Source organism: Trachemys scripta, chromosome 11 (assembly GCF_013100865.1).
Source record: "Trachemys scripta elegans isolate TJP31775 chromosome 11, CAS_Tse_1.0, whole genome shotgun sequence".
Taxonomy (NCBI): Eukaryota; Metazoa; Chordata; order Testudines; family Emydidae; genus Trachemys; species Trachemys scripta.
Genome location: NC_048308.1, coordinates 32094594 through 32117283, shown reverse-complemented (window position 1 = coordinate 32117283; position 22690 = coordinate 32094594). Strand labels below are relative to the sequence as shown.

Sequence of the window (22690 nt, the reverse complement as noted above, 5' to 3'; positions counted from 1 at the left end):
CGAGGCCATTTGTACTCTAGGAAGCTCACCATGTTTCTAGCTTTCTAACACAGCAAAGAAGTTTCTATAGCAGGTTTGAAAACCCAATGCAGAGATTAACCAACAGGATATGAGAGTAATGATACAGGGGATAATGATAGGTCAGTGTCATGGTCAGGCTGAAGCAGTGCTCCAATATTTTGTTCTGGACTGGAATGCATCAAACAATTCCTCTCCTTCATTCCCCACACACAACATACCCTGACCATTCAACTTCTTTCTTCCATCCACCAGAGCCACATCTCTCTTCCCTTGTTTTCCATTCCTCGGCTTTATTGAAAAAAAAGCCACTTCCCACTGCTGTGGTCTGGCATCTCCACCAGGATGGCGGCTGTCTCTATAACCCAATGCCATAGAGGGTTGTCAGCTCATGCACTGCATTGAGTTGTCAGAAAGCATGAGAGTCTCATTCTGTGGAATTTGGGTTCTATGTGATGCATCACTAATAGTGGATCTAGTAGCGGCAGAATAAGAAAGAAGGCAGAATGGGTTCCTTTTTCAGAAAGTATCTAGGGGAGGGAAGGAAAATATTTGCATCACTTCTATCACATTCTAAAGCTGGATAGGACATTCAAGGAATGAAAAAGAGAAGGGGAATGATACAAAGATGGTGAGACAGAGAGAAAGGAAATTAATGGAAGTGATGATGGGAAATATTATCATTTTAAAAGGCCAGAGGGGAAGTAAAGGAAAAATAAGGTTAGCAAGCTAATAAGAGCAAGTAGAGGTTTGGCTGAGGAAAAGGTGGGGGAGGAAGAATCCCTGAAATAATAGCAGTGATTACAACTGAAAAGAAATACTAATTTAAGTGAAAAGCAAAATTGGGGAGAGGAGGAAAATAAGTACAAACAGTATCTTCCAACTGATAAAATATGGAACCCAGAACATAATTCTTGCCCTGAAGTGTTTACAGACAGTCTGACAATATGAACAAGTATAAGACAGTGAACAAGTATTAAGTGGTGAATGATCATTGTAGTTATACTATTTCATAGAACCGGTGCACTTTGGAATTTGTTGGAGAAAAGCCTAGGATCTAGAGGTACTAGCATCTTCTTAGTGCTATAATATGGGGAGTGGCAAAAAAAGACAAAAGGAGGTTTCAGGAGAGAATCTTGGAAGGACAATAGGTGTTGAAGGGAGAGATAATGGCAGAGATGTCAATAGTGATTGAATCGCAAAGGGTTTTTTTTGAAAGTGAGCATGTGAACCTTGAAATGTACATGGAAGAAAATGGGACATCAGTGCAGATATTCTGGAAAAGGCTTTCAGTTATAAGAGTTTCCTTCTCAGTCCTCTACTGAGAGGGAACATGGGTCTTGCATTCACTGTGGAAAAGTCAGAGATAGTAGAGGTCCTTAAATCCACAGTACAGCCCCCTAAATCCAAGTAGCTTCTACAGTTTCAATTACCTTCACTACTCCCCTGGCTCCTTGTGGCTTCTAGTAACATGGTTCCTGCAGAAGCTGTGCTGCCAGGAAATCCCCCAGATCACAGTTTGTCTTAGAAATTTGCTCCCAAACCATGGGTCCTACGAACCAGAGAGAGAACCCATACAAGTAACTGTAGACTTGGGCAGAGATTGTAACATCATAGACTCATAGAAATGTAGGGCTGAAAGAGACTTTGAGAAGTCATCAAGTCCAGCCCCCTCTGCTGAGGTAGGACAAAGTAAACCTAGACCATCCAAGAAAGGTGTCTGTACAACCTCTTCTTAAAAACCTCCAATGATGAGGATTCCACAACTTCCCTTGGAAGCCTAGTCCAGAACGTAAGTACCTTATAGTTAGAAAGTTTTTCCCATTAACTAATCTAAATCTTCCTTGCTACAGATTAAGCCCATTACTTCTTGTCCTACCTTCAGTAGACATGGAGAACAATCGATTACAGTCCTCTTTATAGTAGCCCTTAACATATTTGAAGACAGTTATCAGGTCCACCATCGGTCTTCTTGTCTCAGGACTAAACATGCCCAATTTTTTCAACCTTTCCTCATCAGTCAGGTTTTCTAAACCCTATATATTTTTTGTTGCTCTCTTTTGGACTCTATACAATTTGTCCACCTCTTTCCTAAAAGTGGCACCCAGAATTTGACACATTACTCGACCTGAGGCCTCATCGGTGCTGAGTTGAGACAATTACCTCCCGTATTTTATATGACACTCCTGTTAATACACTTTGGAATGATTGTAGCCATTTTTGTAACTGCAGCACATTGTTGGCTCATATGCAACTTGTGATCCACTGTAACTACCATATCCGAGTCTACCATGTAGCCAGTTATTCCCCATTGTGTAGTTTTGCATTTGATGTTTCCTTTTTAAGTGTAGTACTTCACATTTGTCTTTATTGAATTCCATCTTGTTGATTTCAGATCAATTCTCTAAATTGTCAAGGGTTTTTTGAATTCTAATCCTGTACTCCAAAGTGTTTGCAAACCCTCCCAGCTTGGTGTCATCTGCAAATTTATAAGCATATTCTACATCCATTATGCAAGTCATTAATGAAAATATTGACTAGTACTGGACCTAGGACTGACTTCAGCGGGACCCCACTTCAGCGGACCCCTGACTTCAGCGGGACCCCACTTAGATACACCATCCCAGTTTGAAGAACCAATTAATTTTTGAGTATCGTCTTTCAAACAGTTATGCGCCCACCTTATAGTGATTTCATCTAGACCACATTTCCCTAGTTTGCTTATGATCCAACTCAATAGAGGATGGGAGCCTAAATACCTTTGAGGATCTGAGCCTTGGTGACATACTCTACTTTGACTTGATAGTTTTTAGGGTAGCAAGAGCATGCCACATACAACTGTTGTCCCACCATTCATGGTTCCACTCTCTACCTCTCAATATGTGGGCCTGGCCCCTTCTGGAGCTTCCACAAAGGGGCTTCTGCATAGTTTAAAGGAATGGTGGAGATTTATGCTGTAGAGACAGCACTCCTTCTTTAATAAATACCTCCAGCTCGGATTCCTAGGTTTTATCTCCCCTCCAGTGAACAGTGAGCATGGGGGAGATGGGATTTGCAATTAAGATGGGGAAAAGGGACTTGCTTGGAGAAAAATAAAAAAGGGAGATTTTGTTAATGAATTAAAACATAAAAAAGTATGAGGAAAATCCAAGGCTGTTAAAAACACTGAAAGGGAAACAACACCTTAAATTAAAGAAGCAAAAAGAAGGAAAAAAGAGAACTTAAATCAATAAAGACATAATAGTAGAATGTTCTTATTTTATATATACAAACAGTATTGTTATAACGTATTCTGGAGGCTTTCTGTAGATGATACATTGGAGAGTATGTCTTGAGCAGAGAAAACCAGACAATGTATGAGCGAATCAGTTCATTTCCTCACTGATAATGCTGCTTCTCCATTCATTTTTACTCTTTTGTATCTTAAAATGGAAAGGTGAAAGGAGATCTCACCCTCCTCAGATTACCATTATGTCACTGCAAAGGGTGTCTTACCTCACAGAACTATGGAAAAAAACAATGACATCACCTAGACTGTTGCCAAGCCAGTGCAGAATTGTTTCTTCTTATGTATTTTCCAATGTTTCTTGAATTTTAAAGGAAGGCAATAAGGGCTAGATTCCATCACTCTTCCTCAGGTTGAGTAGCATCTTACTGCTTGACTCGCCCCATCAGAATAAATGGAGCTATTCAGAGTGGGGCAGGTTGTGACACGCTAACTCCCATTGTGATGCACCTCCCTTCATGCGACATTCCATTGAACTTAACAGGAATATCTACTGAGTAAGGTACTGCCAAAGATGAGTAAGGGTATCACAATCTGGGTCAGAGTGGAATGCTGTTCAACATGAGGAAGGGGGCCAGAATCCGGACTTAAATAAGCAATCTCATTGGACTCCCACATTGTGATCTTTTCTGGCATGTTCAGCTGCCAAGAAAAGACTCCATGCATAAGGCACATTTGGAGCTATATATGTTCTGACCATATTTTCCTCTGGATGCCCCTCACTGTATAACAATCTGAATCTTCCTGGGACAAATAGACATCTCAGCAATTTTGTCAGATTGCCCTTCCTTAAAAATGTGGACCTGTCATGTTCCATTGTAGACATCTATCACTCAAATTAGAGTTTTGGTAATACTTTCCCTTACAGCAGTTTCTTATCTTCTGAATTATAATTTCCAGGGGTGCTAAAGGAGACTATCTTCTTTAGGACAGACTCAATGTTTTTTTTTAATTGTTTCTGATGAGCTGTTCAGGAGAACAGTCCCATTTCTACACATTTTTTGCACTGACAAGTTCAGATGGGGTCTTGACACTGATTACCAGAACGAGACAAGTCTTCCCATAGGCACAAAAAGTTGATTTTATTAAAGAAAGCAGCAATGCAAAAATCTGACATCTGTCCTTTAACGTTTTTAATGAATACAAAAAAGGGCTTCTAGTCCTAAAATTACAGCCCACAGAGGTACAACAGTAAACAACTTAATCTTTTCCCTATCTTGTTTTATTGTAAACTCCTCATAGGCATTCAATTCACACTAATGTTTGACTCTGAAGCCAAAAGCAAGCTGTTAATTCTACTGTGAACAGAGTCAGAGCTGTATGGAGACTGTAGTAACCTGTATCTATCGTCCATTGAAAAAAAAAGGGAGAGGTATTTTCTGAATATCCACAGCCTAGGCTTGGTAACAAACCAAACTAACCAAATAATGAACATACAAGCCGGCACCCCTTTAGTCATGTTTCTTTTTTCGTAAATAGAGCGTATGGCACCAAATCAGCAAAATTCAGAGATTGCCAATCCCACTCAAATCAATGGAACTACCCACGTGTTCAAGTAAGGCAGGTGCTTAAGTACCTTGCTGAATTGGAGCCCGTAGGAATTTGAAGTGTATGATGTTTCATCACAATAGTCACCTTGCAATAAGGCAAAAATCTTCTGGGTTTATAACTTTTAAATAACACTTTTCCAAACAATTTCACCATTACCCTTCAGTGAAGGAGATGAGGAAATATGTATTCTGTTTTCCTGGACAATTGGACACTTGGGTCTGATTTCCAGAAACACTGAACACCCACAGTTTGAAAAGCAAGCTCTCAAAGTTCAGACGTTCCCTGACATGCACTGGTAGATCCTATATATTCACTACATGCTTTTATAATCTTGGCCAGACTCTGTTCTGTCAGTCCCAGAAGATCAAGAAATAAGTAACAATAGCCCCCAAGGCCAGTCACAGCTGTTGATATAAAAATAACTATTAGCTGATCATGACTTCAAATTAACCTTCAGGTTTGTAGGCTAAAAAAAGACTGGTTAGCAGCATCTAGGACAGACAGGGGCAATATAAGAACTAAAAATAAACCAAATTATTGAGCTGAATATTTTCAGCACTCTGATTCAGCTGACACATTGCGTTGTTTACAACACTATACAATAACTCTCACACACAAACTACATTTCAAGGCTGTTAGTTTTGGAACACACACTGACAAAAGCTAGGAAATTCTAAATTAAGGGGGAACATACCTTATGATATGTCTTCCAATTACACATGTCACACTAATAATGCTTGTGGTATGGCATTTATCTGGTTACTGTATTGAACAGGTTGTTTATTTATTTCCCCTTAAACTGTGAATTTTCTTAGTTTCATCAGTTGCTATCCTGATCTTAATGTTCAATTAGTATCGCTCATACAGAAAGTTTTGTTTTTATTGCATAGTAATTTTTAGTAAGTAACAATGCAATATAATTTCATCTTTTAAACTGTGTAGTTACATAACTGAGTTTCATAATTACTATGCATTGGCCTAATTGTATAGATAGTATAAGTGCATGTAATATGATCATTTAAAAATGTAATTTGTATGATGAGCATGTGGAAAAACATCTGCGAATGGGAGAGGGAACCCTGCAGTGATGATAAAACCAGTGAAAATCAATGGGCTTGATTTTCCACCACTGTGTACCTTGTGTAATCATTCACACCTGTGCAAAACTGCAACCAAATCTCAATGATGCAGTCACTTTGCACAGGGATAAATGACTGCCCCAGTGGCTACTACTGTAGGTTGTAATACTTCGGCCTTATTTTGGTTGTTAGGGTAGTGATGGTGGCCTGTGCTGTACAGAAGGTCAGACTGGATGATCTAGTGCTCCCTTCTGGCCTTATACTCTATGACTACATGAGGTGCAATGTAGTGAAGAATCGAGCACATTGTTTTTAATGGATTTAAGAAAAATGAGGATTTTTCGGCATAGAATAAGGTAAAAAAATAATGGTCCTTCCTTCTGGTGTAAAAACAACACTTGGTTCAACCCTCATAAACCTGGTAATCACAGACCCACAGAAATGATGTTTCAAAGCCTCCTCTGAATAGCCGTGTTTCCTGTAAGGTACCTTCCTTTTAGTCCATCCTCTTTGTGATGGATGAATCCTAAAAGGGATTGGAAATGCTGCAGTATTGTATGATGAGATCACAACATATTGTGGAAAGGCAGCAATCAGAGAGCCCAGCTACTTTAAAGCATAGGAACTGAATCTACATGTTCATCCTTAATTTGCCAATGCCTTTCCCCCGGATCCAGCCTTTCCAATCAGGAGATTTCCCAGCCCCCTGCTGCATTAGTAGGGAGTATCTAGTGCCTTAAATGTAATTGTCACCAATCAATCTGTATCTTAAGGGAATGAACAGCGTCCTCACTGTAACTGTCCTGAGCTGCATAGTCTTTGATCTACTTGAGTGCATAATCGGTGATCTATTCTATGTTGTAGATCTTGAATGCAATTTGTGCTGGTGATAATACTGTATCACCTCCCACAGAGAATCACCCATTTCTCAGTTTTAATATAGGAAGAAACACAGAATGGGTGTCTTTCTACTCACTTCAGTGGGATCTTGATCAAGCCCATGAACTGCATTGCAGTTTGCTTTGAAGAAATTAGATAATTTACTGCTTCAGTGAAAATTGTTGGGGATATGAGAACTGAGCTCCTCACTTCAAATCAAAACACAGGTCTCCAGATCCACAAAAGATACTTAAGGACTTTAGGCATCTAAGTCCAACATTTAGGTGCCACTGAGGTCCTCAAAACCCCTAACTTAACCTTCTAGGCACCTGAAATCCCTTGGTACCTAAATTTTAACTGTAAAAGTCCCCATGGCTCCTAAATTTCTGCTGTTAGTGACATGCACAACGCCTCACTCTTGGCATCTCGTAGCCTACCTAAGCTGCAGTGGGATTCTCCAACCAGGCAGCGATAGGGGTTCCCACACATATCACACCTGAAAGGCCCAAGCTGGGTTCTGAACATGCCTAAAACGACCCATATGAAATCCCACCAGAGAAGGAGACACCGCCCTTGTAACTTTCAGTCCAGTGGTTAGAGCATTCATCCAGGATGTGGGAGATCCAGGGTCAGTTCCCTCCTCTGTCTGATGGGGAAAAGGGATTTTAACACACATCTCCCACCTTTCAGGAGAGTATGCCAACCACTAAGACCTGGTCTACGCTACACTATGCCTTATGTCCACCTAACTATGTCAGTGTACACACTACAGCCTTGCTCCCACCAATGTAAGTGCCTTACTACACCGACATAATAACTCCACCTCCACAAGCGGCTTATGTCAGTACAATCAGGGTGAGGCAACCTCCATGTAGACACTGCATTACTTACATCAGCTGTTGGCTGTCAGCCTGGAGCCATGAAATTGACAAGAAAGTCCTCCCACCTGGGCTGCTGCCCCTTGCCTAGGCTCTCCGCTGGGATCCTGGCTGCACTGAGGTTCCCGGCTCCCTGCTCCCCACTGGGAGGGATTCCATGTGGCTGCCCTGCTGCCAGTGGAGAGCAGGGAGGTGACAGCCAGTGCAGATGCCCTGCTCCTTGTGGGAAGTGGGGAGGTGAGATTCCAGGCGGTTGCCCCACACCCAGTGGCAAGCCTGGAGCTGAGAATGGAGGCACCAGGCTCCCAGTGAGGAGCAGGAAACATTGGGGGGAAGCCAGCAGGGAGCTGGGTGCCTGTGGAGCACCCAGGCTCCCAGCAGGGAGAAGTGAGGAGAGCTGAGAGCAGGGCTGCACACCACTGACTGAAGGCAGACATGAACCACCACTATCATTACTGTGGTAGCTGTGATCCAATATAGGTCACCTTAAGTTTTTAGTGTTCGCATGCCCTAAGATATGGGATATTCAGGAGGATCTCCTAGTCTCTCCTCTTGAAGCAGTTCCATTGTAGATAAATATTTAAATAGTCATTGGAACAGAGAGAAAGTGAGTGTGAAAATGACTCTGGGTATGTCTACACAGCAATGTTAGCTCAGGTTTGAGTCTGGGTTCAAGTCTAATCTCCCTTATATCCACACACAAATTGTGTTAACCTAAGGCCTGCAGGGTCCATCCAAGTGCAAGTTAAGGTGGGACTTAGGATCTGAGCCCTATTACTTTCCTGTGTGCATGTGCCCCCAGCTTGACTCAGGTCCCAGAAGTCTTCCCAATGAATCCCGGAGTTCCTTGGGGCAACTTCCTTTAGATCTCTCAATGCTGACAATCTATGGTGCAGTCTATTGCAAATGGCAGCCACCACCTCTGTTTGCAAAGGACAGCAGCTCAGATCTGCAGTAACCCATTGTCTGCTGATCACCAGTCTGAAAGCACATTATCAGAGAACCTGCAAGGTTTTCAATGGAAACTGAACAAAAGAAGCTTTTTGCAAAGATTGCTGCTTCCTGGTCACAAGAGCACAGCCAGATTTTGGTGCACGCTGCCTGGGTGCTCCTGCAAATGCAGAGTGGGGACTAAGCAGCTGCCCTGTAGGGAGAGGGAGCAGCAGAGCTCTCAGGTCAGCATGGCTGGTGGAGGGTTGACCCCCAACACCCAGGGCAGTTGCCTGGTCCCCTCTCTGTTCTCTGGATCACCTCCTCTCCCCTGACCATCCCTGGGGTTACATGTGCAGAGGTGCCCGGGCAGCGTGCACTGTGATGGCAGTGAGGGGGAGCCAGCCCCAAAACTTTCCCGCAGCCTCCTAGGGATCCCTTATCCCTGCCTCCTGCGGTGCAGTGGGGGCAGGGATAAGGGATCCCCAGGGGGTGCTGGAGCACACTACAGCCCAAGCCCTGGGAATGCCGTTCTCTGTGCCACAGTGGGCAGCTGGTGTGTGTGTGTGTGTGTGTGTGTGTTTCCTCTGAAACCTACATTTTATGTCAAATTTCAAAACAAATCAGAAAAAAATAAATAAAACCCCAACCAAACAAAAACACCTGCATCGAACATCCCAGTTTAAAAATTTAGAATTGTAACATTTCATTTTAATAGTTTGATGGCCCTGGAGACTGACGTCCTAATTATCCTCAGAACAGGTGCACATGGCATTTTCCTGCCACAGTGACTCCGCTTAGAGCTGGGGAGCCCAATTCTCAGATTAGCTGGTAGTTCGTTATAAAGCCTATCCCCCACTTAGGACATACTCCTTTAATCAGCATCTGCTATTGAATAGGCAAAGAAGTGTCTTTTGTAGATCCCATTCTTAAGCACCTATCTCTCCTCTCCTCTCCTCTCCTCGTTCATTGTATAGGGAGCCTGGGCACCTAACTCAGGTTTAGTGGATTTCAGTGATTCTATATAGCTAGATCCCTTTATGGATCCAGGCCAGTATCACTAGTACTGTGCAAACACTACAACTTTGCAGTGCTGTAATGGGGGCATATATTTACTCTGTTCGGGGAACCACCTTCTCCATATAAAGGGATACTGACTTGTTTAGCTGATCTATCAGGTTAGCACCATTTATTGCAAGGAATGAGAGTTTTCACTGTTTAGTACTAGCAAATACATGAACTGGAAGGTCAGTGGGCAAAAGTTTAATTGTTTACTGAAAGGGTTTAGTTCCTACTTACTGCTGGTGAGAAAAAACTGAGAGTATGCCAAATGGACAAGATAAAAGTTCCAGAGATCTGCAGATGGAACAGGTGATGGTAACTAATGGTAACTGAGAGCCAATTATCGTCAACTGGTCTGAAGCACATAAAAGGAGAAGCTGGGCTAGCCCCTGAGAAAATTTTCTTTTGGTCTAGCTAGTGGGTAGGAATAAATGTGGTAGGCTGATCCTGAAAACCTAGGAGACTATTTTCTGTTTGTTTATTTTTTTATTGAGTCTAAGGTCTGAAGCCGTAGGAAAGGGCAAGAACTAGCCAACATTGTTGTCAAAATGTATAGAGTGAAGGCCTTCTGATTTCTTTCTTTTGTATTTCCTCAATCTGAGTAAACCAGAGGAAACAGTACATATCTCTTGACTATGTCTATTGTCAGGAAGTGGTTAATCCCAGCCTTTTATGGGTAACAGAAGTATTAAGGGATTGGGAGAATGGGGCTCCAGACAGCATTCTTTTCTTTTTTTAAGAAAGAAAGGGAAAGTAACTTTAAAAAAATTCTATTCAAGCACGTCAATGGAAAGCATAATGGGGGGGATCCCAGATTATCTGAATCTACCAATTATTTTAAAAGTATAATTAAATCTTAGGGATTCACTCAAACAGTTATGGGTATTTACTGTGATTTGTGGGAAGGAGGTGGCTGTCTCGGGGAGCTAATTAATGAACGGGAGCCTGCACCTCAAATCTCTGTAAAATTAATTTATTACGGATGGGTAGTATAAAGGTAAGGTGCTTTTCTAAGAAGCTAAGTGATGTACAGTATTTATGCAAATCCAGTTAGCTACAATTTATATAAAATATTTATATGAAGAGTTCGTGTAAGACTAGTAATCCTGGGACAACTGATAGAGCTTCCTCTTTCCAAGATCAAAGGGGCCTTGGATTAGCTATTGTCTTACATAACAGTCTGTGCAGCCTAGTCCACCTCTCTTAGACACCTGAATAAATCTTCAGTGTGATACAGGGCTGAATCTGAGATTCACTAAGATACACTATACCTTCAGGTATAAGACTATTCAATGAATTGCCAATTTGACATAAAAACAAAGTAGGCATTTTTTCAAGGGAGAAGAAAAACTATGGCAAACTCCACTCCTTTCAGTTGATAGAAACTTACACTTCTTTGTGACTTCTACTAGATGTGTTTGTATTGTAAGAAGTGCAGTGTTGTTCAGAAGAACCTGCTCTGATTACTGATCTCCAGAAATGAGAGTCCTTGATGACAAGGAAATAGAACATTGTTATTCACGTCGGAATTTCCTACCTTTCTGCTCTGAAATTCAAGCACCTGTAGCCTGTGAATATGGTCCATTTTCAAAATAAGTTGAGCATATAGAATCATAGAAATGTAGAATTGGAAGGGTCCTTGAGGTCCTCCAGACCAGTGTGTCGCAGCCTTTTTTGATATCAGGGAACTTTCAGAGACTGGCTCCAGTCCATGGATCAGTTGTTGTTAAGAACCACTGATCTAGACCCATCCCCCCACATATAGGCAGAAAATAGCGAAGAAGCTTTTTGGAATCACATTCTCTTAATATTTAAGTAACCCATTCCTTTATCTGAAATAAAAAAAGATTGTACAAGTTCTTCTCTCATATATTCATACAACTTTCTGAAGTTCAGAGGGTATGATTTTCATTGGGATTGCCAGGGTGTAAGCAAGGGAAGAGTATAACCTGGTGAACTTAAGTAAACCACCTCTCTCTGGCCTAGTCCGTAAGGCTTTCAATTAGCACCTAGGTTTTGGATGTATTAATCTGTTTTCTGTGGCTAATGTAGAAACCATTAGAGACCAGTTGATTTGGTCTAATAGACTCTTTTTTGCTAAGAAAGCATGCTGACTACAACTCCCTCCTAGGGCTGTGGATGTAGCCTGAAAGAGAAGCTTTTTATAGGACAATAATTTCCCACATGTATTGTAGGGTCTATTACATCTCTGTTACACCTTCTGCAGCACTAGGTAAGCCCAGAAAGCCATGATGATCGATGATTTAGTCCAAAGATTTTTTTTAAAAAAAAAGTAGCCTGTATTATAGCTAGAAACCCAAGCAAACACTAGCAGAAGAAGAGTGTACAAGCAAAGGGCCTATTCCTGCTAAAGAGTTGTATATTTTTTGAGGTTACTAGACTGAGCTGTGTTCTAGGGAGACTGTACATATCTGTTATGTGCTTTTACTGCTTTGCAGTCATACATCTGATCAGCTACAGTACCTAAAAGACTCTCCTCTCCTTGGAAAATGTCCCTAAATATAGGGCTGAGTTTTCCCGTGTGTTTGAGCTCCATTGAGCACAGGAGTAGGGGTGGGCCCATCAAGGAGCCACTTATGCTTACTGATTCAATGCCAGCCCAGGTGCAGCATTAGAGTAGCTTATGCCAGCGGAGAATCAGCACAACAGAGTTCTACCACATTCCTGTAGTGTTCCCTTACCCCACAGGTTCCCTCACGCCACAGGAACTGCCAGTCATTAACTTTATGCTAGTGGCAAGTTCCCCCTCTATAATTCTCCATTGTCTGTTTCCTAATGGAAATCTCCACTGTGAGCTGTGTGAGCAGTACAAAGTGTACAGATCACACTAGAAAATGTAGGCCATATTTTTTTATTTAGCATAAAACTGAAGACCAAATAAATGCATTGTAGGGGGGATTCCTAAACGTCTTTTCACCCTTCATTGGATGCACGAAACTTTTTCAGTGTTGTCAATGTGTATTCTGCATGCGTAGGCCCAAAGCATTACCATAACGATTTAACTATCTTTACCATATGTATTGCATATTTCCTTTTGCATTTCATTTTTATACTCAGTTTTAATCACATCTGAATCTTTTTCATCCAGCAAACCAGTTTTAAATAGATCTTACTAAATATAGGATTTTCATAAATGGCCGAATACTTTAAAATAGCTAGCCTGGAAATACCACCAACAAGTGCGGGAGTACTTCTTTCCACTGACAGGTCATCAACTAATGATTGTAACTACAGTTTGAGTGACTAAAAATGATAATAATTGAAGCCATTGTTGCAGATGTGGTACTTAATGGCTAGCTGGCTGATTTATAAATGCTTGTTAACAGCTTAGAGGTTTTGTGATCGATAGAACAATCAATAACGTGCTAATTCTTTCCCAATTTGTAGCCTAAAGTTTTTAAAGCATTTGCTTGAAAGGCTCCTTTAGGTTAATTTATAAAGAATTGAGTGATACGTCTCTCTTAATGCTTTTTCTGTCATTAGCACTTGCTAAAAATAGAACAGTAGTTAACATCACCTTCACTGATAATCCACTAATTACTATGGTAAGATTGAAATTTCATTAAAGTACATTCAACAAATCTGCTTATAGGTGTTGCTCTGTTGATGCATTACACACTAACATGAAAGTAACTGCAGACTGGCTGGCAGGAAAAGACTCCTAAGGCTTAAGATCTAAATGTTCCATTTTAAAAATAATGCCCAGAACAGCTTTGTAACTCTGTTCAAATGGAGGATCAAAATACTTGGATGAGACGGCCTGCTTGTGTCTGTTTTCCACTGCAGAATATTTTTGGATGAATTCTCTGATCTAGTGATTCCATTTCTGGGGATTTCAATGTTCATAGATACCAACACATCTACTATGCAAACACCAGCAATATCCAGCTGGTTCTTTGTCACCCATGGGAAATTTTCTCAGTCAGAGAGCTCAATAATTGTTTAGTACAGCTGCTGTAATTTCAAGGCACTAACTCATCTGCAGTAACAGTATGCATGCAGCAGATGAGTCATCTTGCATACACATGCGTGGTAGGTGTGGGTTTCAAGCTTGGGCTCAGATTTTAAATTTGCTCTGTGCTTCATCATATATTTTTGGGGGGATGATGTAACAGATTATTATTTAGGAATCCAAATTCTAGATATTAAATGCACTTTAATAAAAGTGTTATTTTAAAAAAAAACTTGGAGTGTGGAGGATGAAGAAATAGAAATAGATTTTCTATTGTACCAAAACACAGAAATAAGAACTTAGATTACCCTAAGATAGAGACATACAGGTAAAAGCTCACCTGCTGCTCACGTCTACCCACACACATCCCCTTTTACCAATATACCTCTCAACCCATAAAGCTGTAGCATTGTTCTGAAGTCACAGTATGTTTAAGCATGAGGGTACAGAATAGTGCAGAACAAAGAGTTGCCGAGTAGAATTGGCAGGTGTGGAGGTAATAAAATATCCACCTAGTACTTGTGAATCACCACAGAAAGCTCAGACAAATGATTACAAAAAATTTGTATTTGAAGCAGTAATACATCTTCGACCAAATGCTACTTTCACTTCCACTGGGTAAATCTGGAGTGAAGGCAATGGAGTCAGAATGTATGACAGGTTAAAATCAGCTTCCATGTCTATTCTTTCTGGGTTTTCAAATAGCAATTTAGCATAGCTTTTGTTGTAACTTATATGGTGCAATTTCTCTATCAATTGGCCTTTTTTTTTCTCTGTACCGTATCAATTTTTGTTAAAGATCTACCCAGCTCTGTCACTGCACAGTGTTCTGACTACTGCCTATGGTCCTGTCCAATTAACTTAAATCTTAAATATATGTCATTTAGAAATGTTTAACTCTAACTAGGAGTTGGAGAGCATTAGCTAGCCAATAATCAGATGCTTTTCAGTTAAGATAAACAGGAGTGATTATTATCAGGCAGCCAGTCTGAGGCTACATCTACACTACGGGGGGGGGGGGGGGGTCGATTTAAGATACGCAAATTCAGCTACGTGAATAGCGTAGCTGAATTTGACGTATCGCAGCCGACTTACCCCGCTGTAGGGACGGCGGCAAAATCGACCTCTGCGGCTTCCCGTCGACGGCGCTTACTCCCACCTCCGCTGGTGGAGTAAGAGCGTCGATTCGGGGATCGATTGTTGCATCCCGACGGGAAGCAATAAATTGATCCCCGAGAGGTCGCTTTCTACCCGCCAATTCCGGCGGGTAGTGTAGACCCAGCCTTAGTAGTAATAGTGAGTAAGACATAGGGCTGCAGTCTAAGCAATTAATCATACTGATGGGGTTGTAATAAATCAAAAAGGTGACAATTCATGTTCTGAACTTTCTAACCCAAAACAGGTCTAATACAAGGATTGTAATGTTGCTTAAAAATCCAGCAACACAAACTAAAGCTAACATGGAACATCAATGAAATGGTTTGCATGTTTATTATATGCATAACTGTTAACCCAAGATCAGATAAAATAAGAATCGACCCAACAGTTAGTACATACTTAACTTTTTTTTTTAGGTTCATAAAAGTGTGATTTATATTTGGTTCTTCGTATTAGCACATAACTCATTACCTCCCAAATTTCAGCTAAGGCCAGAAAATAAATTACTGAAAAATAACCAAAAAGCCTGTTCCCGTGGTATTCCCGGCGTAACTGAAAATTTGAGTGCTGGATAGTCACTAAATCTTTATTTCATGAGACACTGTAGCAGTCTGACCTCTAGAATAAAAGAGATTCAAACATGTTCATATAAGCATTGTGTCTTTTAGGTTCACCCATCCATAGCATGCCATTCGTCATCTGGTGAATATGCAGGTATATTCAAAGAAGAACACTGTGCTATTTCTGGTCCTGCACACAAAGAAATATTGAGCTCATTGTTTAATGCTTTAATGAGAAATGTTTATACCTAACCTCCTGTATCTGAAGTCCCAAATGGGAAGTATACAGGCAGATATGCAAAGAGGTCACACTTTATTGTGGCAACAGATTTGTTATTGCAATCATTAAATTAGAAAGCTTAACATTAAAAAGTAATACTCTTTCAATATTGGCTTACGATACCTCAGATGCATTTTACACACTCCAATAGCAGAACATAAATGTGAGCACTAGATATAAATACGCAACATTCTGCTGTATAGTTCTAATGTAGTGGAACAGATAAAAAGGGGTAAATCAGACGGGTATAGATAAATCCTCAGTAGTGGTATTTTCTGACTGGGAAGCTGTGCTTTAATGGCCAGCCTTTGAAAAACAAATAAATTGGGTTTGTGCTGACATTTAAAGGCAGTGTAATACATTTTCTGGAGCATTAAAATCAAAAAGGAATTCAGCTATTTATCATTTCAGAATTGGGGTAGCCTTATTAGTCATCCATGTCAAGAAAGAAGATATCAAGGCAATTGAAATATGGTCATTGAAAGCCCATAATAATCACAAACGAAATCAGAAGTTCCTGAGGACATTGGTAATGCTTGTCATCAGGGGGCAAATGTTGGCTTAATTGTCATTTGTTCAGTGGCATGTGTGTAATACAGTATATTTTCAGATAGTGATTTCTGAATTCAGTCATCTCCTAAGGATGCTCAGGTGGTACTGGCTTCATGGTGATATTATGAATAGAGACAAAAAGGGAAGAAATTGTCCTTGTTGGACATAGCTTGATAGCTGTAATGGAGATAACCTCTCTCAGTTCTCCTGTGTTTTATCTCATGTGAGGAGAGAGACCTACGGTACTCAGAGACCATGCACCTAATGCAGCGGTTCTCAAACTGTGGGTCGCCAGTTCATTTTAATGGGGTTGCCTGGCAGGGCCAGCATTAAGGGGTGGCAAGCAAGGCAACTGTCCAGGGCCTCACACCACAGGGGCCCTGCAAAGCTAAGTTGCTCAAGCTTTGGCTTCAGCCCTGTATGGCAGGGCCAGGGTTAGACTCACCGTGGCCCAGGGCAAAAATTCTTAAATGCCTGGAAGTACCCACTAGATAAAAGTGTACAAGGCAGGTAATTCCATAATCATTTCAGTGTATACCTGCGGGGGCCTTTGTCAGTCCTCCTCCTTACCCATCCTGGTCCCCAGCCAACCCTCTGCTGGGACCTCACCATTCCCCCCCTCAAATAAGGTTTGGGTGGGCTATAAAGGAGAGGGGGTTTGGTTCCCTGCAATACCAGTCATAGGAGCCCTAAACCCTCCCCCCACCGCTCATTTCTGCTCCTTTAAAGAATACCTCCTTTAAATCCTTTACCAATCCATTTTATCTGATCACCACATCCCTTTGCTACAGAGTATCTGCACTGGACATCCGCCCCACATTTATATAATGAGTTGCAACATCATTGCCTAACTCTTGTTCCATGTTCTCCCCCAACTAAATCCCCCCAGCTGCTATGGGGAAGGTGAAAAAAATCCACTTCACCTTGGCCAATCTGGCGGTGAGGGAAAAACTCCTTCTCAGTCTCTTCCCTCCCGCCCCCCGCTGCTGAGAAAGGAGTGACTAATGCAATGCTGACAAAATCCAGTATTTTACCACTTCCTTGGGTGTGTGCTGCCCCACCTGATCCAGGCAAAAGAGGGCTTTTCCTGCACCAGCATGGACTTATATAGTAGCCCTTCTCTTCTGGTCACCTCGGGGGAGATGGGTCAATGTTCACATTCTAGGGTGAGCATATTTCCCTAAACTGAAACCGGCACACCAGGTAAGTGGTGACACCAGGTGGCCTGAGCCCCATTGCACCTCACCAATCACCTGAGCCCTTGTTATCCTTTCTTTATAAAAATGGGAAAGAAACCAAATATAGAAAAGAATCCAACTGGTCAGTGTTTTTGACAAGATTTCCTGAATCTTAGTATTTCCCTGGAACAACTTTCACACAGCAGTATGGCATCTATGAACATAACCTGCCTGGCATAAATCAACTACACAGTATCAGTATAAAGCCAACTGGCACGCTACACAACATCCTAGTGTGTCTCCTTGACTCTTCACCAGGAGACCCCACCCAGGAGCAGGATCTCCTTGGGAAGCCCAACACTAGAACTGCCAAGTCACAGAAAGGCTCTTCATTAGTCTCTAAGGTGCCACAAGTACTCCTGTTCTTTTTGTGGATACAGACTAACACGGCTGCTACTCTGAAACCAAAAAGTGAAAGATCCAGTTTGGGGAGCCCAGTACTGGGACTTCCTCCTCCAGTAATTAAATCATGTTTTAACCAGTAAAAGCTGACAGGACCATTTTTTCATTTTATTTTGGAAACCCGCTCTGTTATGGTACCCTAGCTAGCTGTCCTCTTTGGTACTGCTTAACAATGGCCTTGCTATCACTCCCAGTCCTCCATTGCCTTCAAATATATTCATTTTTTTTCACTAGCAGAGGAACTACTGTGTTAATCTCAAAGAGACTAAAAACAGAACTACAAAAAGACAGAAAGGCGGCAGAGAAGGGCTTTAACCTCTGGGATAAACTCACTTACATGACTTGAGATGTTATTGGATCCTGACTGCTCACTCATTGGGGAATGTCAACTGCAGATTTGCTGCACTGCTGTAATATATTCCATCTTGACAGTTGCTATTACCCCAGACTGAACATATAAGGGGGAGATACCTCAGAAAGAGGTAGGTAGACCGTCTATCATTAATCCTACCAAGTCTAAATACTTGAGACAAGATTCTCAGCTGATGTAAATTTCCATAGCTCCATTTGAGTCAATGAAACTATGCAGTTTACCCCAGCTGAGGATTTGGTTTTCATCAGCAATAAATGGCATAAGCTGACATGAACAAAATTCAGAACTAGGCCGTGATGAAGCAGAGAAACTGCCAGCAAGCTCAGCAGGGGTAAAAGAGAGACTTTGGGCCCAGCTAGCCCCGCCTTGTTATGCCTGCAGCCAAGGCCAGGCTTGGAGGGAGGAGAAAAGGAGGGAGCCTGGCTCAATTTGTGGCTGACTGGTGAAAGGGCAGGAAGTAGCTGCTTTCCTAACTGAGGGGAAGGATCACTAACCTGCTTGCCACCTGGGAGGAAGCACTGTCTCCCCAGCCATGGGAGACTGTGGAGGAGACCTAGGAGCCTCCAGCCCTGGAGGTAACTGAGTGGGTGAAGCCCAAGAACATTGTAGAGTTTGGCCTCACCAGCTTGGGGGTGCCCTGCCTGAAGGAGCCTGGACCCGTGACCAGATGCCCCTACGAAAGGCAGCACACTGTCCAACTAAATTATTCAGTTTGGGCATTTCCCCTCTAGTCCAGACACTGGTGAGAAGTAGCCTAGGGCAGTGGGTTTAGACTCCCTGCCAGGAGGGCTGCTCCTGTTCAGGGGCTTACAGTCACAGAGCCCTTGGCTGGGACATTGTGGAAAGGGAGGGTCTAGATCCCTCTAACACCCCCCACCCTTAAAGACTGAGGTCACCCAGTCAAGCAAGGGGCTGGAGGCCTTTCCACTCTGGGGAAAATACTTCTACTGTGGATGCTCAAAGTCTAGCAAAAGGTATCTTTCCAAATCAAAAAGATACTTTGCAGGTAATAGTGCTGGTTAATTGTCAGCTGAAATTGTGAGTAGATTTTATTACCTTTTCTGTCTGTCATTTCTTCCTTGTTATCCCCAGCAACCCACAAAGTGAAATGATATTTTCTTCAAAGTTTCGTAATGACAAGTATAAAATCATTTTTAAAGGCCATCTCATTTCAATTTAAGTTGTGGCTTTCATTAATTAGACTTGTGTCCTCCTATTTTGGGGGCGGTTCTGTGGCCTATATTGTACAAGAGATCAGACTAGATGATTACAATAGTCCTTTCTCATCTTGGATTCTATGAATAAGTAGCTAGGAAAGTGCCAATTATGGTGTGCAGAGTCTTCACAGAGACCTTTGAAACTCTATAGACACTTTAGACTTGTTCTGGGCAAAAATATCCCTTGATCTCAGTTGGTGCAGGATTGGCACTCATGGTGTAAAGCAGCATTTTCAAAACATTTTCATATCCAACTAATCAATTTGTATTTCTTTACATCCTGATCAATTGTCTCAGAGTCAAAAAAAATTTGGTCACCAGACATTTATTAAGGATCTTTTGCTATGTAGTGGAGTTCATTGTTAGTATTTTACTGTAAAGAAAATGTGCTTACAGCCACTGAATGCAGTGAATCTTTGTTTGGGCAGCAGGGAAAAGAGGATGGGGCTCCTTTAAAGGTCCTTACTGCATTTGGGTTATAAGGAGGGATGCACATACCTGAGCAGAGCCAAGGGGCAACAGAAAGTGGCTGGTCCAATTGGGGGCTCTGACCCATCATGTGCACTTGGGGGAGGAAAAGGTATTTATACCTTAAGCAATCCACAAGCAACTCATTCTTGAGAGGGCTTCAGTAGCTGGAGCTGTCCATCCATTTAGACAAAGAATAAATACAGACTGGACAAAGCAGTGCCTCCACTTTAGAGGGATGGTATGTAGAAGAAAGAAGATAAATTAGTCTTAATTCTTAGTCACAGTCTACTGATACTATCAATACAGGTGCTGGTAGTGGGTGAACACCTGTCCATTTTGACTGGATTGAGAAGACAAGTTACCCACATGGCCATCAAACAAAAATCAGATAACCAATTTCAGGCAATAATCAATTTTGTTGTTCAGATAGCAGTGTAAAGTTTTATATTACATTATCTATTAAGCACACAAATCATCCAGTCACCCTGTGTCTAAGAAATTGAACTTGAAAACACTGGATCTGTTTCTGATCTCACGTCACTTGTACACTACAGTTACTTTACTGTGCCTGATTCTGCTCTCATACTCTTCAGTTCCACTGAAGTCAATAGAAATAAACCAGTGTAAGTGAAAAGAAAATCAGACCCTGACTTCAGTGGAGAGTTATTCCTGATTTACACTAGTGTAGGAGAGAAAAGAATAGAGCTTGATTGTTTCTCCAGCAATACAACACATTGGTTGGAATTTTCATATAACTGACAGAAAATTGTGAAGAAGGCTTTATTGTTCTCAATGTCTAATCCATTTCTTTCATTATCTCAAAACTCTAGCAGGAGGGCTGTGTTATTTATAAAGTGCATAGCAGTTTCTCCTCCCCTCACCTTCCCGCCCCGCACGCGCACGCACACACACACACACACACACACACATTGTTCTCTAATACTAGGAAAACAGCTGATTTATTCTTGTCACGTCACATGCTGGGGGTCTGAAAGGGTGAAGACTGCCTCATATGCTGTACAATGTCTGATTCAGTTTACTATTGACTAATGTCTCTAGTGCATAAAAATACAACTAGTCCCATTAGTTAAGTGCAATTCCCAGCTAAAAAATAAATAATACATGAACGTCCTCCACCATCACCTCAGCATGGTGTTTAGTGGCTGCTTAAAGGTACCATATAATTTTGTGGATGACTTAATCGTTCCCTACTTCACTTTTCAAAAGAGAAGAGTGGTTATTAACCCTAGTGTTCTCACAACATTTTCACAGTAGATCTTTATTGAACAGCTAGTGCTGCTTAGGTGGCTAAAGAGAGGATCTGAGTGTTATAAAACACTTGCTGCTGGAAAATTAAACAAAAATAGACGAGCTAATAAGGACTTTAAAAAGATTATAGTGGGAAAGGGTGTCTCGCTTTGATCTTGTACGAGCTAAAATTTCAAATCTTGAATAGCTAATCAAAAAGAAATGAAAGCACACAATGATTATCACACAAGTATTATTTTTTCCCCTAAGATTTCATTCTAGGTAGCTTTTTCATTTTTAATACATATTTTTGTAATATGTACCTATTTAAAAGATTCAGTACTAGGCAAATTGGTTGAAACTATAGTAAAGAACAGAATTATCAGATGGCTTTTGTAAAGGGAAATCATGCCTCACAAATCTACTAGAATTCTTTGAGGGGATCAATAAGAATGTGTACAAGGGTGATCCAGTGGATATAGTGTACTTAGATTTTCAGAAAGCCTTTGACAAGGTCCCTCGCCAATGACTCTTAAGTGAAGTAAGCTGTCATGGGATAAGAAGGAAGGTCTTTTACTGGATCAGTGACTGCTTAAAAGATAGGAAATAAAGGGTAGACATATATGGTCAGGTCTCACAATGGAGAGAGGCAAAGAGGTTATCTCCCAAGGATCTGTCCTGGGACCTGTACTGTTCAACGTATGCATAAATGATCTGAAAAAAGGGAAGTGGCAAAATTTGCAGATGATACAAAACTATTCCAGATAGATAAGTCCAAAGCAGATTATGAAGAGTTACAAAGGGATTTCACAAAACTGGGTGACTGGGCAACAAAATGGCAGATGAAATTTAGTGTTGATAAATGCAAAGTAACGCACGTTGGAAAACATAATCCCAAATATACATATAAATGATGGGGTCTAAATTAGCTGTTACCACTCAAGAAAGAGATCTTGTAGTCAGAGTTCTCTGAAAACATCCATTCAATATGCAGCATCAGTCAAAAAAACTGAATATTGGGAATAGTTAAGAAAGGGATAGATAATAGGACAGAAAATATCATGTTGCCTCTATATAAATCCATGGTACACCCACATCTTGAATACCGTGTGCAGATGTGGTCGTCCCATCTCAAAAAAGATGTATTGGAATTGGAAAAAGTACAGAAAAGGGAACAAAAATGATTAGGGTATGGAACAGCTTCCATATGAGGAGAGATTGATAAGACTGGGACTTTTTAGGTTGGAAAAGAGATGACTAAGCAGGGATGTGATAGTGTAGAGAAAGTAAATAAAGAAGTGTTATTTACTCCTCATAATACAAGAACTAGGGATCACCAAACGAAATTAAGAGGCAGCAGGATTAAAACAAAAGAAAGTATTTCTTCACACAATGCACAGTCAGCCTGTGGAACTCTTTGCCAGAGGATGTTGTGAAGGCCAAGACTATAACGGGGATCAAAAAAGAACTAGATAAGTTCATGGAGGATAGGTCCATCATTGGTTATTAGCCAGGAGGGGCATGGATGCAAAATC

General features: G+C 41.3%; 1 protein-coding gene across 8 annotated transcripts in view; it reads left to right on the top strand.

Annotated features, from left to right (window-relative positions):
* The window catches only part of KCNH7 (potassium voltage-gated channel subfamily H member 7), a 326748-nt gene that overhangs the window by 236739 nt on the left and 67319 nt on the right, over positions 1-22690 (top strand). The window lies entirely within an intron of this gene.